Source organism: Lupinus angustifolius, chromosome LG14 (genome assembly GCF_001865875.1).
Source record: "Lupinus angustifolius cultivar Tanjil chromosome LG14, LupAngTanjil_v1.0, whole genome shotgun sequence".
Classification (NCBI taxonomy): domain Eukaryota; kingdom Viridiplantae; phylum Streptophyta; class Magnoliopsida; order Fabales; family Fabaceae; genus Lupinus; species Lupinus angustifolius.
In genome coordinates, this window is record NC_032022.1 from 6,567,198 (window position 1) to 6,585,699 (window position 18,502).

The following is an 18,502-nucleotide window of genomic DNA, read 5'->3' on the forward strand; positions in this document are numbered from 1 at the left end:
TCCAGACCGAAGAAACCCCAAATGAGTTCATGGTGAAGATGACGAATATACCTTGTTGAGTCATTTCCGGAATCTCGAAGGTATGAGGGTGCGATGATTTTCCAGATGTTAGAGCCCGAATGGTTTTCCTTATGCTCTCTAGAGGGGAATGAGAAAACCAAAAGCTTGAGAGTGTGTGTTGTGTTAGGAGAGGAGCCTTATGGTTACCTTATGTTATATGCCTAATGAATGAGTTGATAGTGTTATATCCTTTTGGATAATACTATCATCATCCTATCTTATTCTCCTCAACTTTACACCTGAAAACCTGTTGCTCTACAAATGGGGACCATCGCCCATAAAAGTAACCCCGTAGTGGTTACTACTTTAGTTGCAATAATTTTGATTCAGTCCATTCATCAAATCAGAAATTGCCTGAAGGTATCTACACTTATTATTATTTCATGACACATATGCCCTTAGCCACCAAATTAATTACTTAAGATCATTTATTTTATATTTTGGCTAATTACATAATGGCCATAACACAATCAAAGAATTATAGTTGTGACCCATAAATTGTCAGAAATTCAAACACAACCAACAAAGCTTTATTCCTTACCACGTTATCTTCCTGGTCAAGCTTGTTCTTGAAAACTCATTTGGTTCCATTTACTGCATATCTTCAACTAGGGGCATGTGTGTTCATACATCACTCCTTTGAAACTAGTTCAGTTCTTATTACATTGATTGAACCCATCCTTAAATAATAAATTTATTAGTAATCATTCATACAATTTTGATCATAAAACTAATCAGGCTGAGGAGGAAAATAATGATTAAGAGTGAGAAACACAACCCGAGGTAATGAGGTTGATTGAGCAAGAATCTAAGAAGAACCCATTGAGTTAGTAAACCTGGGAACTGAGGAGGAGCCGAATGGATCCAAGCCTAGTACAATCATTGGAATTTGAACGAAGGAAAGAGGTTGTAACCTATATATGATGGGCAGTTGTATCAAATGAGAATTATGAGTGCTCTTGCTAAGAATGTTTGTCCCCATCATTTCCAGGAATGTAATTTGATGCTAAAAAAATTATGTCTTTTCATAAAGACCATATATGATAATGGACTCCAAAATATGAAAGACCTTATAAGGTGAAGAAAGATTTCTGAGGAGCTTCCCTCATTCTAACAAACATAGACGGAGAAGATCTTGTTAGAAATTTATAATTTATAATTAAGGTGGACATCATATATTTGATGCAATGATATCGATTATTTATTTCGGGGGTTACATTATAAGTTATCTAATTACTGGCATCACATAGATTTCCAAAAGCTGATAACAAATATGAGCTTAATGAATGAATACCCATCAGGTTAGCCCATAGGCGATAATGAGAACCCTATAAGTTAACGCATAAGGAACATTTATGGTCCCCAACGCACCAAATCAAATTCAGTTTTTACCTCTCCCCATAAGAGAGAAAATACAAGTCCCAAGAGGAATTAGGGATTTGGTTGAGGAATGTCATCACACCAAAACCCCTCTCATAAAGGTAGATCAAAGGAGCACATCCAGGAACATGGATTCAGGTATGACACTGCATCCTTAGTTTCATATATGTGTCTGAGAATCATGAGATTCAAGATCCTAGGTTTGGTATTTCACCAATCATAAGGAATTCCCAACAATTGGTATCAGAGTGTGGGTTCTGAACTTTATGTTTCTCCATAAAGGGTATTTTTCCGAATTTTGTATGAACCCTAATTTAAATTTGAGAATTTTTTATTTGCTTCCGCTGTAATGTTATGAAAATTGGGAATATCTGAATTAATCATTTATACTATATCTTATCGGTGTTAAATTCAATGAATTCAGCACATGTTCTCATTGATTTTTTCTTTTGATGTCACCTCATAATAAAGTTCAATTGGGAATATGCAACAAAATAGGTTTTTTTTGTTCTCTGTTAAATTCAATTGGGAAAATTTGTTGAATTTTGAATTCAATCTCCCACTTGCACATTATTGGAATCATTATATGTTTGTGTTGTAATGCATTAGATAAATCCATACATGATATCCTTAGTTGCAATGTGTTAGATATCTCGCGTATGATAGCCTTAACTGTATGCAATATATATGAATGTGTTAGATATCTCGCGTATGATAGCCTTAACTGTATGCAATATATATGAATTTGTTTGCTTATACCATGTTTTTGTTGTTGTTATCTTTTAAATATATATTGCAATATATACATGCTATGGATTCAATATATACGTCTAACATGGTTTAAGACTTACAGTGTACATATAGTGTAATTTATACATGTTTTATGATTGTCAAGATATATAAAGCATGATATATATAAGTATATATTCTTAGTTTTTTCTATGCAATCATTTTTTGTGCACTAATATCAAGATGATCTTTTTTATAATGAACCCATATTGTTTTTTTACTTTTATCTGGTAATTATTTTGAATTAATTGATGCAATATGTTGCGAAAGTAACCTCTATTGTGGAAATTGAATGAAGTTGCACAGATGAGTATGAGATTATTTATACGAATTGTGTTCGGCCCAAAGGAAGACACAATTTGGCCAAATAATAACATATTTGTGATGATAAATATGTAAAAATTATAAAGTTTTTTTCATGTGAATAATAGTCGGTCTAAATAAAGACTATTGTTTGACAGGACTAATTGTTAATATTTGATCATTACATTGAGAGTACCACTTACAAATTAATTTCTTTGTCCAAAGACTAGAAATTGATGTTGTGTTAGGTATCTTGTGATGGGTCTATTATGTGAACATGACTTGTTTTATATATATTACATGACTTGTTTGTTTAGATGTGAACATATTATTAATTCTTTGTTGTATATATTCAATATCTTTTACCAATGCTGCAAATATTTATGCTCAAATTAATAACATCCCATTGCTGAATGAGACAAAATTTAAGGTCCGGAAGGAAGCTATAGCAATTATTCTCGGCTGTATGGATTTGGATCTGGCACTTCGTGTGGACAAACCCATTTCTATTGCGGAAAAAACTCAACTGCTGGAAAATAGTCCAGTTAATCGATTAACAACAGGGTTTAATCGATTAACTATTGCACATAATAGAATGACAACTCAAGCAAATTTCACAGTAATTAAAACAAAATTGAACATATATAATTCAGATATTTTTACGCACAATTATTAAGTATATGGCAGTAAACAAATATCCAACTTTTCAATTACAGATTCAATTTATAATGGCATGAAACATAAAGAAGATAAAGAGAGAATAAACTGTGTCAAAAGGATTTTTGTCTTCGTGCGTTTGTGGTCCACTGCAACTACATCCAGGCCTCCCCTTTTGGATCAGGGAGATTTTCTTTCTTCACAATATTGAAAAATGGATACAAATACCAATTCAATTACAAGCACATAGGATGCCCCCTTCTTGAAATCTAGGATCTCTAAATCCTTGGTTTGAATCTACCCTTCGCCTCTTGAGAAAACCTTTCTCGCGAACAAGCCCCAACCAATATTCTTATCCTCAAATCAAGACCTCCTAGCCTTGGTGAAGAACTTCAATCTCTATGGTGATCTCACACACCAAGAGACAAATCCAGACTACACAAAAAACACGTTAAACAACAAGGTATACTAAACACAATAATGCTTAAAATATTACAAGATAAAGACTCAAAGATTAACCCTTTTACTAATCACTTAAGCCATCAATATTCAAATGAGTTAATCAATATCAGTATATAAATTATTTCTCTCTATCAAAATCTAATGCATGATCATATGAGCAACATGAGAATGGATATGAAATTATGCAAAAACAGTAAGCATATGACAACAATTAAAACATCATAATCTCTCTTCTCACACATGCAACTCTCTTGCAAAAACACAGTAAAACACGTATGCAAAATGCTCTCTAAACAGTCCTATACAATAGAATGCAATTCTATGAGTTTATGAGTGATGCCTTGTATTTATAGCATGAAGAATAAGTGGTTACATTCTTTGCAAAAACAGTTAAACAGTTAAAACATATTTCAGTTATAACACATAACAGACTAGTTAATCGATTAAGGCTTCCATTTAATGATCTTATATCTCATTGTGTGCAAGAGGAAGAGAAGCTTCAGAGAGAAAAGAATGAAAGTGCTCACTTGGCTATGACCCCTCAAAATAAGAAAAGAAAGAGCAATAAGGGTGCTACGAAATGGTCTTCTGAGCAAAAGAAATTGAAGAGTGATGAAGAATTTTCCTGCTACTTTTGTAAGAAGCAAGGACACATGAAGAAAGAGTTTCCTAAATATGCCTCATGCCGTGTAAAGAATGATAAATTTCTCATTCTTGTTTGTTCTGAAATTAATTTAGCTTTTGTATCTAATGATACTTGGTGGGTGGATTCTGGTGCTACTACTCACATAAGTATCACTATGCAAGGTTGCCTGTGTAGCCGACAACCAAGTGATGATGAAAGATTCACCGTTGTGGGCGATGGCAAAAGAGTTAAAGTTGAGGCTATTGAAACATTTAGATTATGTTTTAGAACTAATTTTCATTTTGATTTAATTGAGACATTTTGTTGTACCGTCTTTAAGCGGAATTTAATTAGTATTTCCAGCTTGGACAAATTTGGCTTTTCTTGTTCTTTTGGAAATAATAAAGTTAGTCTCTATCAAAATTCAAATCTTGATGGTTCTGGTTCTTTAATTGATAATCTATATATGTCTGATGTTTCAAGTTCCACTAATGAAATACTACAAACAAATTCACGTGGTACAAAACGAAAATTAAAAGAGAATTCGGCCACCTTATGGTACAAGCGTTTAGGTCATATATCTAAACAAAGAATTCAAAGAGATGTGTCAGATGAAATTCTTGACCCTTTAGATTTATCAGACTTGGAAGTCTGTGTTGAGTTCATAAAGGGAAAACAAACAAACAAAAGGAAATTTGGTGTCGAAAGAGCTAAAGATATCTTAGAACTAATACATACAGATATATGTGGTCCTTTCCCTACGACTTCTTGGAATGGACAACATTATTTTATTACGTTCATAGACGATTACTCTAGGTACGACTACCTATATCTTATACATGAGAAGTCCCAATCCTTGGACCTTTTCAAGTCTTTCAAGGCTGAAGTTGAACTTCACATGGAAAGAATATTAAGGCTGTGAAATCTGACCGTGGTGGTGAATACTATGACATATATGATGGATTAGGAGAACAACGTCTAGGGCTATTTGTGATTTTCCTCAGAGAGTATGGAATTGTTCCGCAATAGACTATGCCAAGCAAACCTAGCATGAATGGTGTTGCTGAGCGACGAAACCGAACTCTTAAGGATATTGTGAGAAGTATGATTAGTCATTCTTCCTTACCATAGTCTCTTTGGAGGAAGCTTTAAAGATCGTAGTTTACATCCTTAATAGGGTGCCAAGTAAAGAAGTTAACACAATCTCATATGAGCTTTGTACTAATAAAAGGCCAAGCTTAAAATGCTTGCACATTTAGGGTTGTCCAGCTGAGGCGCGACCTTATAGTCTGCATGAAAGAAAACTGGACTCAAGAACTGTTAGCTGTTATTTTGTTGGCTATGTTGAACGCTCTCGGGGCTATAAATTTTATGATCCCATTTCAAGACTCTTTTTTGAGACGGGCAATGCAAGATTTCTTGAGGAATTTGATTTTGGGAAGGAAGAGAACATAAGGAATATTGTCTTTTAGGAAGAACCTGTCAGTGATAGTGAACAATGTTAGGTATTAGTGATAGATTACACCTAGAAGGGGGAGGTTGAATAGGTGTCGCGGTTCCCAAATACCTCTTTTGGCACCAAAGCCCTTAGTCTGGAAAATGTCCAGTTAATCGATTAAAGCAATGACTTAATCGATTAAGTCGCACAAAACAAATAGTTGCTGAAGGGCTTGATTGCACAGCCACTCACCGATTATACATAAATGATACAGCGGATATATTTGAACAAAATTAATCTTTATATGGCAGAATCACAATATTCAAATTATCAGCAAAAATAGGCATTTAAAACAACTTGAAAAGGTAAAGAGATAAGGTAAGAAACAACATTCAACAAGGATTTTATACTGGTTCGTTTTGTAGTCCACTACAAAACTATATCCAGTCCTCCCCTTCCGATCTCGGGAAAATTTCTTCACTAAAAATGAAACAAATGTATATTACATACACACTTCCAATTATATGACCTTAGATGCTACCTTCTTGAATTCTCAGAACCCCTACCTTTTCTACGATCTAGCCCCAACCAAGAGTATGTTCTAAACTCAAGACCTCTAAGTCTTGGTGAAGACTCACTAAATCTCGTTGGTGGTAAGACACCAAGAGACGACTTTCCTTATCACAAAAACAACACAAAAATACAGTATTATGAAGCACAAAGTGGCTCAAATATTACAATTAAAGACCAACTATAAACCCTATAAAAATCTCACAAATTATCAAGGATATGCATACAATCAGAATCATGCAGAAACATATAATTGCTACCCTACGAAATCTCTAAAAGAAATGAAAAAATCAAGCAAGAAAAGATAGAATGATGAACACATTTAATCACATGCAATTGGATGACATTTTAATCCCTAAGCATGATACTATCTCACACTATCTCACATGCAATTCTCTCTGCCTATATGACATAGAATGAGCACGAAAATATGCAACTTAGCAATTCTAAAAATGAATGAATGAATGTAGCATGGTGTAAAATTACAGTTTATATAGAGAAGTTGTTTAACGCCCAATTAATCGATTAAGTACCTTTTTAATCAATTAACGGGCTGTTGAGAGTAACTGAATTCTATTTTTTAGTTATCTGTTGAAATTGATTAAAATTGATTTCACGTTAATCAATTAACGCCTTGTTTAATCGATTAACTGACATATTTTCAGCTAAGAGATTAAATGGTAAACTACCTATATGTTATGCTTGTCAACTATATATGTTTTACCATTATGTTATACCTAAGATGCACAAATAACATGTATTATTAATGAATGAACATATAATAATCTAGTTGGCATGTCTCATGTAAATGATATGATAGTTTTTAGGACTTGTGAGATTTGCATATAGGTGTACCTAACCTAGACTCAATAACTAAGACACATATCTAAGACTATTAATCATTACTCTATTTGTGACACTAGTCTAGACATGAAGCTCTTGAGTCCTTGGCATGTTGATTTGTTGAGTTATATGTAAGCTTTCACTAATTCCTTGTCTTCATCAAAACATAGGCAAGCTAATAGTGCTATCTTGACACTTTGCACTTTCAAACAAGTTCTTGTGCCTATTACCATTCAATGAATAAATTCGGTAATAGAAGATAATGTTCAGACTATTGTCCCTGAGAATATTCTAGAACAAGACAACAATAAGGTCCTCCCTCAATTACCTATAGAATAAATTCAAAAACCTCAAGAAGTAAAAGTGCCATTAAGGAGATGCACTAGAGAGAGGAGAAGTGCAATTTTTGATGATTACATTGTATTTCTTTAAAACCAAGAGGGATTTGGAGGGTAATATTGATAGATATAAAGCCCGTCTAGTTGCTAAAGGCTTCACTCATAAAAAAGGCATTGATTATAAAGAAACCTTCTCTCCAGTATCTTCGAAGGATTCAATAATATTGGCACTAGTAGCTCATTTTGATTTAGAGCTACATCAGATGGATGTTAAGACTGCGTTTCTAAATGGTGACATTAAGGAAATGATCTATATGGTGCAACTAGAAAAATTTGTGTCAGTTGGCTCAAAGTCTATTGTATGAAAATTAAAGAAATACATCTATGGGCTTAAACAAGCTTCTCGTCAATGGAATCACAAATAAAGTTGAAGATTGTGTATACCATAAGTTCAGTGGGAGTAAATTTATCTTCCTAGTATTATATGTCGATGACAAACTGCTTACTAGCAGTGATATGAGACTATTACATGAGACCAAGAGATTTCTAAAAAAGAATTTTGAAATGAAAGATCTTGGGAAAGCTTCTTTTGTAATAGGTATTCAGATACTGAGAGACCGCTCTTAAGGTATCCTAAGGTTATCACAAGAAAACTATATAGATAAAGTCCTCGATATATTTGTCATGAAAGACAGTAAACCAGGGGATACCCCTATAGCTAAGGGAGACGCGTTCAGTCTCGAACAGTGCCCAAAAAATGACCTTGAAAGATTAGATATGCAAAAGATTCCTTATGCATCTGCAGTAGGAAGTCTAATGTATGCTCAAGTTTGTACACATCCCGATATAGCATTTGTTGTGGGAGTTTTGGAAAGATATTTGAGTAATATTGGAATATATCATTGGAAGGCAGTCAAACGTGTTATGCGTTACTTGAAGAGAACAAAGAGTACATGCTCACTTATCGGATGTATGAGAATTTAGAGATATTTGGGTACTCTGACTCTGATTTTTCTGGATGTCTAGACAGTAGACACTCTACCCCTGGATATGTGTTTGTATTGGCTGAAGGTGCTATCTCTTGGAAGTCTGCGAAACAGACGCTTATAGCTCCTTCAACCATGGCTGCGGAGTTCATAGCTTGTTTTGAAACATCAGACCATGGCATATAGTTGCAGAATTTTGTCACTGGCTTACGTGTGGTTGATGGTATTGAAAGACCATTGAGAATTTATTGTGACAACAAGTCCGCGGTTCTTTACTCCAACAATAATAGGAGTTCTACAAAGTCAAAATTTATTGACATAAAGTTTCTGGTTGTTAAAGAAAATGTTCAAAATGAACAAATTTCCATAGAACATATAGGGACAAATTTTATGCTAGCTGATCCACTGACTAAGTGTTTGGTACCTAAAGTCTTTCATGAGCATGTTGCTCATATGTGTGTTGTTCCTTAGGATACCTTAGTTCAGTTGGAGTCTATATTTTTATGACTTACTTTGGATGTTATATACAGTTTTTATGCATAATAAAGTTGATGGTTTACTGTTCCATTTTGAAATTGTGCATTGTAACTATTGTGTTGCAATTGAAGACTTTGGATTGATCTCACTAAAGAATAAAGAATGGCTAGTTTGAAATAGACATGTTTGAGATCACATTGCATGAAATTTCCATGTCACTCATCCATATTTGATCTATGTCATTGAATATATTAATATGGTGATCATCGTGGTCGAGTCACACTTAAATGTGATGAAAGTCACGGTGGTTCCATAGTTGATATATGAGATGGACCAAATTGTATTAAGGAGAAGTCTAAATGTAAATAAAATGCAGATTCGTCTCAAGAACTTGTGATATAATTGTTTCAGGAAAATATGAAGCCCAAGTGGAAGATTGTTAAAAATTTATAATTTATAATTAAGGTGGACAATATATATTTGATACAATGATATGATCTATTTATTTCGGGGGTTACATTATAAGTGATCTAATTTTTGACACCTCATAGATTTCTAAAAGTTGATAATGAATATGGGCTTAATGAGTGAATATACATTAGGTTAGCTCATAGGGGATAATGGAAACCCTATAAGTTAATGCATAAGGAACGGTTATGGTCCCCAACACACAAAATCAAATTCAGTTTTCACCTCTCCCCATCAGAGAGAAAACACAAGTCCCAAGAGGAATAAGGGATTTGGTTGAGGAAGATCATCACACCAAAATCCTTCTCAGAAAGGTAGATCAAAGGAGCACATCCATGAACATGGATTCAGGTACTGCACCCTTTGTTTTATATATGTGTGTGAGAATGATGAGATTCGATCCTAGGATTGGTATTTAATCAATCATAAAGAATTCCCAACAGATCTACACCTTTCTATAAATGCTAGTGTGTTAAAGAAATACTATGCTTGAGATGACTTTTCCTTAACACAAGAAGAAGAAACAAAGAATTATATATGAAAAATAAAATAAAAATTTCTCTTTTAACATGTATATTATTGCAATGAACATGATCATTTTTCAACTTGCATGTATGCTTTAAAATAAAATGGAGGATGATGTAAATAAAATATATATGATGTGAATTATCGAACCATTGTTCTAATGATACAAGAATTCTTTGTTATTTCCTAAAAAACTAATAAAAGTATCCTTAATCACCCATTGAGCCAAGACATTATGAAAGAACATCATTTCTAAATTTCCTACTACATTATCAATATCCCAAGGATGACAGTCTTCCCTCCATTTTCGGTGATATCCGACTACAAAAAAGAAGGCTTTGCTCCATTCCAAACCTATGACTCTAGAAATTGCAATAAAAAGAGAAAATGTTGATGACAAATAAAAAGCCTGTTAAGAACCACAATGTGTATCTTGAACGAAGGTTGGGGCAATACTTCAATAGAGACATAAAAATAACCATTTACTAGGAAAGACTCTAATCCACAATGAGAGCATGGAAATACAATATCCTCAGTAGAAAATCTTCGGAAATGGGACAATGGAGAATTAGGAGATCACAAGAGAAACAAAGAAAAAAAGAAGAAAACAAAAAAGGCAACTTAAGCAAAAGTTAGAGTCAAAACAAAAGGGAATTCTCTCAATCATAACCTTAATTTAGAATAATAAAATAATAATAATAATAATAATAATAATAATAATAAAAAAAAAAGAGAGTTGACATTGGGGCAACATTTCAGAATGAAAAGTGTTGCAACTTATAGTGGGGAAATTTATTGGATGGTTCATGTTCTTCAAGAATTTTCAAAGAGATTAATTGAAGCTAGAAACCCTAGTAAAGATATTAGGGAATTTTATTTGATGGTTCATACGATTGGTTCAAAGCTCAAGTCATTTTGAAGGTGAAAGGTTTTATTTGGACTTCATATCTTTGTGAATAATTACTAATTGGGTAATTTTGAATTATAGTTGAAGGAAACATCATGATTAGTCCCACTATTAATCCTCATGTTAACTATCTCAAAACTTGTATTGTTCATACATGCCCATTCCATAATCTCCTAAGTTCCAAATCCTGCATATATAGCATCACATATTCATGGATGAATTATTCTAATGGTGTATAGTCAGACATTAATGCATAATGTCATGAAAATTGCAATCTTCGATCAAAAGTGATCAGGTAATGGTCATTTGGTTATCCATCTAATTTTGAAAATAGGATAGGTCATTCAGGATGATGAGAGTCTAACGTTACATGAGCATAACAATTCAAGCTGAAAGAGCTTTGTCAATATGGGCCAAGTTGTTTAGCACAATTGGGATCCCAAAGTGTAAGGGTACTCAAGAACACTACCGTGTGCAAACATGGCCTATTTTATGTTTTCATTCGTATCATCTCCATAGGCATATCAATACTCTCATTGCATATTCTCATCCATGCATAATTAGCATTAATCAAAGCATGTGTTCATTTATTTAAAGGCTAGAGGAGCGTTGATGATGAATCATTTTCTCTTTAAGCCACTTCGGAACAGTAACGATACGCTATTAATATTCTCAGATTCTCAATGTCTTGATGGGTGGATAACCTGCACCCTTTTCAAGTCAGGCTATTCATTCCTCATACCTACTAATAGTATTATGTTAGGTCATGGTCATCTTGGTTTTAATTTGTGTTCTTCAAATTCGAAAATACCCCGAGCTACTATCTGATTTTTACTTCATGTTCATGGTGTCCTTTGTACTTCAACCTGTAATATTATTTTTAATTTCTATTCCTTAGATCTGGTAGTACCCCGACATGCGATCTCATTTTTAATTAATGTTTCTAAGATCCGATAATACCTTGACGTGCAATCTTATTTCTATTTTCGTTCTCAATGTTGAGAATAAGCGATCAATCAAATAGTAAAAGAGTATAGAGAAATGAGAATAATATAAGAGATTTGGTAACGAGATTCGGCTAATTATGCATACGTTCCCGGGAACGCTGAGAGGCTACTACTATGTATTATTAGAGAATTATAATTTATTTTTTAATATTCTTCTCCTTGTTACATTAGGTTTACATAACATAAATATATAGCTCTCTACCCCAACCTTTTTACATCAGTCCAAGCCCATAACTTATATTCCTGTTATCTAGATATATGACTTATTGCACAACAATCTCCACCATGATGAATATCATCATTCTCCATCTTCTGCCATTGGGTTGGGAGCGCTCCATAGTCCAACATTAGTGAATGTTCAGCAAGGCTACGCAATGCCTGAACTTGTCCACGGTAACCGGCTTGGTTAACATATCAACTGCATTTTCTGAATTGTGAACCTTCTGCAATAGTATCTGCCCACAAGCTACCAACTCTCTGATCTTGTGAAATCTCACATCAATATGTTTGATCCTAGCATGATACATTTGGTTCTTAGTCAAGAAGATAACACTCTAAATGCCACAATGTAGTAGAACTCCACCTTGCTCAATGCCTAACTCATTTACAAGCCCCATAAGCCACATGGCTTCCTTAGAAGCTTCACCAGTTGCCATATATTCTGCTTCAGTTGTGGACATAGTAACAACAGACTAAACTGATGATCTAGACATAATTGGTCCAGCAAGGATGAAGACAAACCCTATTGTGGATCTTCTATCACCCAAGTCTCTTGTATAGTCCAAATCAACATAACCAATAACTGAAGGCTTACTCTGTTGACTGCCAAACATGATACCAAGACCCATAGTCCCCTTCAAATATCTAAAAATATATTTGACTGCTTCCCTGGTTTAGACATGTACTTGCATACTTGACTAACTGCTTGTGTCAAGTCTGGTCTAGTAAAAACCATAACATACATCAAGCAACCCACTACACTAGTATATGAAACCTTTGACATGTACTTCTTCTCTTCTTGTGTCCTTGGACACTGATCTAGGGAAAGTTTGAAGTGATTTTCCAATGGAGTGCTCACTACTTTAGCATTATTTATAACAAATCTCTTTAAGATCTTTTCAACATAGCTTTGCGAGGAGAACCATAGTTTTCTAGCTCCCATATCCCTGTGAGTCTCCATCCCAAGAATCTTCCTAGAAGCCCCTAAATCTTTCATGTCAAACTCCTTACCTAGCATGACTTTCAGCTCATTGATATCACTCAAATGATTAGCAACAATCAATATATCATCAACATAAAGTAACAGAAAAATAAAAGAACCATCATCAAGGCTTCTCACATAAACACAACAATCATACTCACATCACTTATAACCAAGCTTCAACATATAAGTATCAAACTGCTTGTATCACTGTCTAGGAGACTGCTTCGACCCATATAGAGACTTCTTCAACTTGCAAACCAATTGACTTTGTCCAGCTGCACTGAACCCTTATGGTTGTGTCATGTAAATTTTCTCCTCTAATTCACCATATAGAAAGACATTCTTCATATCCATATGTTCGAAATGCATATCTCGGCTGGCTACCAAGGCAAGCACTACCTTGATAGAAGTGTGTCTCACAATTGGGGAGAAATCTCATTGTAGTCGATCTTCTTCTACTGTGAATACCCTTTTGCTACAACACGAGTCTTGAACTTTTCCTCTTCTTTTTATGATATGGTTGGCTTCCTCTTGTACACCCACTTGCACCCAACCGCCCGCTTGTCTGGGGGCAATGGAACAAGCTCCCAAGTTTGGCTCTTATGTAAAGACTTCATCTCCTCCTTCATGACATCCATCTATTGTTCTTTCTATTGGTTTTTTATAGCCTCTTGAAAGCTACATGGATCTCCTGAATTGATATGGAGAGAAACTTAAGCCATATCCTCAAAACCATATCCATTTGAAGGTTTGATATGACGCCTATCCCTGTCTCTATCAAGTAGATACTCCTGCACACCTGAACTCTCCGCCTGAGAATCATCATGTTCTTGACTTGAACTAGTGCATGGTTTCTTGCCTTTATTCACCTAAATCATTTCATTGCTCACTGGAATTATATTTGATCCCAAGTATCTCCATTTGGCCTGAGCACCTATGTCAAAATTGTCTATTTCAACATGAAATCTTCATCAAACACTGAACCTCTGCTCAACACCACTTTTTCTAGAAACTGGATCTTAATACTTGAAACCCTTCACACCTTTTGTATATTCAATGAAGATACACCTCTTTGACTTAGGATCAAGTTTAGATCGTTCATCACTAGGTACGTGTACATAAGCAGGACAACCAAATATGTGTAACATATTATAATTTATTGGGTTACCTATCCATATTTCTTCTGCAACTTTACCATTCAATGAAGCCTGTGGTGATCTATTGATGACATATCATGCAATTCTAAGTGCCTCTGCCCAAAATCCATTGGAAAGTCCATCATTCAGTCTCATACATTTGATCCTCTCTATAAGAGTTCTATTCATCCTTTCTACAACACCATTCTGTTGAGGAGTCTTCTTCACTAAAAGGTACCTCTGATTGCCATGTTCCTCACAAAATATTTGAAACTATGAGTCTTTGTACTCCATACCATTGTCTTACCTCAGGTATTTGATTTTTTTTATCAGTCTGGTTCTCTACCTCTGCCTTCCAAACTTTGAACTTGTCAAAGACTTCTGACTTATGCTTCAGAAAATATACCCAGACCTTGCAAGAAAAGTCATCAACAAAGGTAACGAAATACCTAGAACCTCCTAGGGATGGTTCCTGAGTGGATCCCCACACATCAGTGTGGACATAGTGTAGAATGCCTGGAGTCCTGTGTTGGTCAGTCTTGAAACTAACTCGTGTCTGTTTCCCAAGCACACAATACTTGCACAAATCTAGCTTGTATTTGCTGACTCCCCTCAACAGTCCTCTTTTGCATATTTCTGTCATGACATGCACACTAATATGACTTAAACGCATGTGTCATAATTTTCTAGCACCATGGTCTAAATCTACTGAAATCTCTTTTGCCACTCCACTAACTCCACCCACAACTGTTCTTCCTAACAACTTGTAAGTGTTCCCAGTAGTTCTCTTACCCTTCATCACAGTCAGAACACCTTTGTATACTCGAAGAATATCCTTGTCCCCATCAGCTCTATAACTAAATCCTTTGGCCTACAATGTCCCCAAATAAACCAAATTCATTTTCAAGTGTGGTATATGCCTAACCTCACATAACGTCTTCACTACACCGTCATCCATGACAATTCTGATTTCTCTCATGCCAATAATTCCACATGTTTTATTATTTCTGAGATACACGAAACCAAAATTGTCTATCCTGTATGTGGTGATCCAAAATTGTTTGCCATGTATTTGATGATACATATAGTATGTCAACTTCACTATTGTAACTAGAGTCATCTTTCTATGCAACATTTGTAGATATAGATACTTCATTTTTTCCTAGCGGCTTGCTAGGACTCCATTCATTGGGACAATCCTTTTTGTAATGCCCGATCTGTTTGCACTTAAAGCACTCTACTAGTGTTCCACCCCTGAAATTTGGTCTTTTCCCTTTGGTAGGACCTCATCTTCCTTATCTTTTCCCATTCGCTTGACTCTCTTTCACATACAGACCATCACCTTGAGACCATTTCCCTACATTCTGTCTTCTTTGAGTGTGTGACAAAAGTGCATATGTGATCTCATCCAGTTTGGTTGAGTCTTTCCCGTACATCAATGTTGTCACCAAGTGTTCATAGGAATTTGGCAAAGAACACAATAATAGTATTGCTTTGTCCTCATCATGAACCTTGACATCATGTTTCTGCAAGTCATTAATCACTTGATTAAAACTCTTGAGATGTTGTTGCAAATCAGCACCCTCCTGCATCTTCAGCCCATAGAGTCTATGTTTCAAATACAACTTTTTTGTTAGAGACTTGGACATGAATCGCTTCTCTAATGTCTCCCATACATCACTTCATCTGATAAACAGAGTCATATGGTTCACGTAGCCTTCTCCTTTAACTCTTCCCAATCTAGTTGATCCATACCATCTGGTTTATTTTCACGCAGTCCATTTGATAGACCTTATTGACCCAACACATCCTTAATCCTCCTTTGCTACAACCTGAAATTACCAGTTCCATCGAATTTCCCCATCTCGAATTTGGCACCTAGGTTAAAAGCCATCTGATACCAATTTTTGGAAAAAGCGAGCAATCATATAGTAAAAGAGTATAGAGAAAATAGAATAATATAAGAGATTTGGAAACGAGGTTCGATCAATTGTGTCTACATCCCCGAGAGCATTGAGAGGCTACCACTATGTATTATTAGAGAATTAGGATATGTGTTTTTGACTATTTTTCTCCTTCTTACATTAGTTTTACATAACATAAATATATAGCCCTCTACCCCAACCCCTTTACATCAGCCCAAACCCATAACTTGTATTGTTGTTATCTAGAGATATGAGTCATTGCACAACACTCAAGTTCCGACACAACCCCGATATACAATCTTGGTTTGTTTTTAATTTTTTTCTCGAAATTTGGCAATGCTCTAATCTACGATCTCGGTTTATTTTCTATTCCCAAGATCCAAAAGCATCCAGACGTTTGATCTTATTCAAATTTATGTTCCCGAGGTCCAGCAGTATCTTGATCTACGATCTAATTCTAATTTCTTTTCCTAGAACCAGCAATTCCTCAACCATGAACCGCATATTAATTTCTTATCCTTAGAGTTAGAAGTACCTCAATGTGTTATCTCATTTTAAATTTATGTTCCAAGATTTGATAAGTCTCTGACGCGTGATCTCATTTTTAAATTTTGTTCCCAAGATATAAGAGTAGTTAAACCTAAGATCTCATTTTTTATTTTTGTTTCTTAAATCCAAAAATATTCCAATCTGTGATCTGGATTATTTATGTTCCCAACTTACACTTGTACTCTGTTTGAAGTTCTCACTAGATTTTTCGACAGAATTGGTTTTATTTCCTTACAAGTTACATATCACACAACACTTTAATCTTGGTTTGTTTTCTATTTTGGAAGCAACAAGTAAATATGAGCACTTGTGAACACCTAATTTTATTAGATCATTTTGGCCATTTACTTAGTTTTATAGAGTCCAAATTTATTTTTATCCATTTGTAAGTTACATGAAATATTCTTAGCATGACAAATATTTTTGTAAATATTATTTAAGACTTTGTAAAAATATCTTTATAATAAACACACATTTTTAGATTTCTGGGAACCAATTTTATATTCTTTGACTCTTTGATTCTTAATTAGCAGTTTGAAAACCTTTGGTTATCAACAGTTTTGTTTTAAGTAAATCATCATATTTTAATAAATTGCTTAATGAGACATTATGAAATCATTTAACAAGATGTTACAAACTCAATTAATGAGGTGTCACAAAATCATTCAATGAAATGTTACGAAATCATTTAATAAAACATTACAAAATTCACTGCAAAAAAAGAGGAATAACAACTAGAAAAAACAAGTGAAATAGTATACGAAACTAAAGAGAGAAATCACAAGGGTGAAAAAATATCCAAAAATACTTATGATAGAGAGATAAAGAAGAAATAGCCAAAATATGTGTCTTGATTTTTGTATGAACCTATCTCCTACCAGCAACTACTACTGTTTTTAGAACAGTTTCGTGTTTTGACTCTCTTTTTATTTTGACACTTGTTGTTGAGCATAAGAAAATACATAAAGTAGTCACACAACACATATCAAACAAGGAAGAAATTTGATGACACCAAACAAAAGACTATCTTGGTTGGTGTATGAATGTGTGTTGTTAGTTGTAATGAATAACAATGTAGTGGAATTATGTGAATGCGATATAAAAGGTGTGTGAATTAAGGTGGTAAGGCGACACAAATAAGAGTTTGATAAGTAAAGATGAAGTTTGCCACAAGAAATGATTCTTGGTAAGAACAAAGGGGCTACGGTGAATTGTTTGATAAGCTAGTGTGTAGTTCGCCACAAGAACTTTGAGGTTCTTGAGAAGAACAAGGGAATCTTGGTTCAACTAAGAAGTTAGTAGACAAGTCCCACTAACGGAATATATCCATTGTAATTTCAACTTATCACTAGTAAGTTACTCATGCATTCATACGGGACAATTTAATTTTATGCATGATTAATATCAATAATGTTCGAAAATAATTTTAAAAACATATAAGTATTTGTTAGTTTAAAATTTAAAGAAGAAGATAAGTGTTAATAAATTGGTGGGGACAAACATATCACAATGTATATCATGAGTTGAGTATCAAGAAGTACATTTAAAGTACATCAAAGGTAAAACAAAAAAGAAAACATTGATCTATTAGTAATATTACATTACGATCATCTTACACCAAATGTAGACCAAAAGTATATCAAAATAACATGTGTAGTTTCATTGTATGATCATGTATCCAACCGGAAAATGAAAGGAATATGAGAAAGTAAATATTTTTGGTTTCAAAACTAATGAAAGGAATTATAATGGTTTACTATAACCTTTAATATGTTACAATGTTACGATGTTATGGGAAACGAGAATCAAGAGTGCATAAACTATAATAAAGAATTGTTTTACTTGTTTATAGG

General features: G+C 34.2%; 1 long non-coding RNA gene across 1 annotated transcript; it reads right to left on the bottom strand.

The window, feature by feature from the left end:
- On the bottom strand, positions 11,987 to 16,366 carry LOC109326541. The gene is made up of 3 exons (XR_002105251.1): positions 16,321 to 16,366; positions 13,800 to 13,801; positions 11,987 to 12,069 (listed from the first exon to the last, which is right to left on the bottom strand). It is a non-coding gene; the product is annotated as an uncharacterized LOC109326541 (long non-coding RNA).